This window comes from Myotis myotis, unplaced genomic scaffold, assembly GCF_014108235.1.
Source record: "Myotis myotis isolate mMyoMyo1 unplaced genomic scaffold, mMyoMyo1.p scaffold_m19_p_4, whole genome shotgun sequence".
NCBI classification, from domain to species: domain Eukaryota; kingdom Metazoa; phylum Chordata; class Mammalia; order Chiroptera; family Vespertilionidae; genus Myotis; species Myotis myotis.
The window spans coordinates 35,283,228-35,286,283 of record NW_023416346.1 but is presented as its reverse complement, the minus strand read 5'-3'; the positions used below and the strand labels follow the sequence as shown (position 1 = coordinate 35,286,283).

At 45.6% G+C, this 3,056-nt stretch overlaps 1 pseudogene; it reads left to right on the top strand.

Moving 5' to 3' along the window:
- Nucleotides 1-526: 526 nt before the first annotated feature.
- LOC118654502 lies at nt 527-1,641 on the top strand (annotated as a pseudogene).
- The last annotated feature ends 1,415 nt before the right edge of the window (nt 1,642-3,056 follow it).

Below are 3,056 nucleotides of genomic sequence, written 5' to 3'. Positions count from 1 at the left end.
ATTGAAAGTAAGAGTAGGCTTGAGAAAGTTGGAAAAGAGCACATTAAGAATGGGTAGGTGTAGAAAAGGTAGCACCTCTTTCACTGAGGATAAAAAGTAAAGCTATTTTAAAATCTTATTACACTTACCCCACTCTATCATGTTATTACTGTCAATTTTCAATGATATGTTATAATACATAGAGGACAGAAGTAGGGAGAATCAAAATTTGAATATAAGTAAGAAATCAATTTTTCACATGATCAAACTATAAGGTTGAGAAGATGGCTATGGTGGAATAGCAGTGAAAATAATCTATAGGATAGAAAGAAAGGGTAAGCTTTATAATTGAAACAGAGGCTTCTAAAAGAGATGACAAGAGATTGATTGCTTTGAATTAAGAAGCATAGGATAATGAATTATACGCAGAAGTAAACCTTTGAAAAAAAATACCCTTCAACTGCTGAGACAGAGTCCACTGCCAGCACAGGCCACTTGACTTCGCCGCTCTTCCATATTCACCGACCCGCACAGCCTCCTGCTCGTCATGGATGACGATATTGATGCGCTCGTGGTGGGCAAGGGCTCCGGCATGTGCAAAGCAAGCTTCGCGGGGGATGATGCCCCCAGGGTAGTCTTCCCCTCCATCGTGAGGCACCCCCCGGCACCAGGACGTGATGGTGGGCATGGGCCAGAAGGACTCCTACGCGGGTGATGAGGCCCAGAGCAAGAGAGGCATCCTGACCCTGAAGTACCCCATCGAGCACGGCATTGTCACCAACTGGGGCAAATAGAGATCTGGCATCACACTTTCTACGAGCTGCTTGTGGTCCCCTGTCCTGAGGAGCACCCTGTCCTGCTCACCGAGGCCCCTCTGAACCCTAAGGCCAACCGTGAGAAGATGACCCAGTTCATGTTCCAGACCTTCAACACCCCGCCATGTACGTGGCCATCCAGGCCATGCTGTCCCTGTAGCCTCTGGCCGCACCACGGGCATCTGATGGACTCCGGGGACGGGGTCACCCACACGGTGCCCATCTCTGAGGGCTCTGCCCTACTCCATGCCATCCTGCGTTTGGACCTGGCTGGCCGGGACCTGACAGACTACCTCATGAAGATCCTCACGGAGCATGGCTACAGCTTCACCACCACAGCAGAGCGGGAAATCATGGGCGACATCAAGGAGAAGCGGTGTTACGTCGCACTGGACTTCGAGCAGGCGATGGCCACTGCAGATCCAGTTCCTCCCTGGAGAAGAGCTCCGAGCTGCCTGATGGGCAGGTGATTACCATCAGAAACGAGCGATTCCACTGCCCCAAGGCCCTCTTCCAGCCCACCTTTCTGGGCATGGAATCCTGTGGCATCCATGAAACTACCTTTACCTCCATCATGAAGTGTGACGTCAACATCCGTAAGGACCTGTAAGCCAACACGGTGCTGTCCACCACCGTGTACCCAGGCATCCCTGACAGGATGCAGGAGATCACCGCTCTGGCTCCCAGCAAGATGAAGATCAAGATCATTGCACCCCCTGAGCGCAAGTACTCTGTGTGGATTGGCGGCTCCATCCTGGCCTCGCTGTCCACCTTCCAGCAGATGTGGATCAGCAAGCAGGAGTAGGACGAGTCCGGCGCCACCATCGCCCACCGCAAATGCTTCTAGGGCCCAGTGGTTCTCAACATTGCTAATGCCGGGACCCTTTAATACAGTTCCTCATGTTGTGGTGACCCCCAATTTCATTGTTACAAATTGAACATAATTAAAGCATAGTGATTAATCACAAAAAACAATATGTAATTATATATGTGTTTTCTGATGGTCTTAGGCGACCCCTGTGAAAGGGTCGTTCGACCCCCGAAGGGGTCGCGACCCACAGGTTGAGAACCCCTGTTAGGTGGACTGTTACTTAGTTGGTTACACCCTTTCTTGACAAAACCTAACTTGTGCAGAAAAAGAGATGAGATTGGCATGGCTTTGTTTTTTGTTTTGTTTTGTGTTTGTTTGTTTGTTTGTTTTGGTGCTTGACTCAGGATTTAAAAACTGCAAAGGTGAAGGTGACAGCAGTCTGTTGGAGCGAGCATCCCCAAAGTTCTACAATAAGGCTGAGGACTTTGATTGTATCTTTTTTAATAGTCATTCCAAATACGAGAGATGCATTGTTACAGGAAGTCCCTTGCCTGCCCCAAAGCCTCCCACTTCTCCCTAAGAAGGGCCAATCCTCCCCCAAGTCCACATGTGGAGGATGATAGCATTGCTTTTGTGTAAATTATGTAATCCACATTTTTAAATCTTCGCCTTAATACTTGTTCTTTTTGTTTTATTTTGAATGGCCAGACATCGTGGCCCCCCTTTTTGTCCCCAACTTGAGATGTATGAGGGCTTTTGGTCCCCCTGGGAGTAGGTTGAGGTGTGGAGGCAGCCAAGGAGGGCTTACCTGTACACTGACTTGAGACCAGTTAAATAAAGTGCACACCTTAAAGGAAAAAAAAAATGCCCTTCAGAAGTATGAAAGTTCTATATAAGAGTGCCTAGTACTCTGACTCCTAATACATTGTATGCACCAGTAAAAGCCATGTAAAAATGTCTTCAAAGACTAAGCAAGGCAATTTGCATTTCATTCTTATCTGATTGTTTCCGTCAGAGGCCCCAAACAACAGAAATTCCCTAATTTAATTTCTAGAAGTTTTACAATGCTGCATTAAGGTCTTCATAGTGATAGACCTGCACTGAATTAAAGGACTGATAGAATCTGGGAGATAAATCTAGGGTACACTGCTATGTCAGCAAACTTGCCATTTGCTGAATAAGAGCTGATAAACAGAAAATCAATTTAAACAATCATAACAGTTAATCCATTATAATGGGAGTTACCAACTCTAGAGAGTGAATATGCTAGATATTAAAATAAATGTTAAAGGCTGAATATTTACACACTTCTTCCTTGCTTGTATATTTTTCATGTAGTTTCATATTTTTCACTACATGCAGATATTTAAAATGATTTTGTTAATGTGCTTAATATCCCTAAGGTAAATCATTGTTGTCTTATATCCATAAAGTATTACTGATAAGGACTG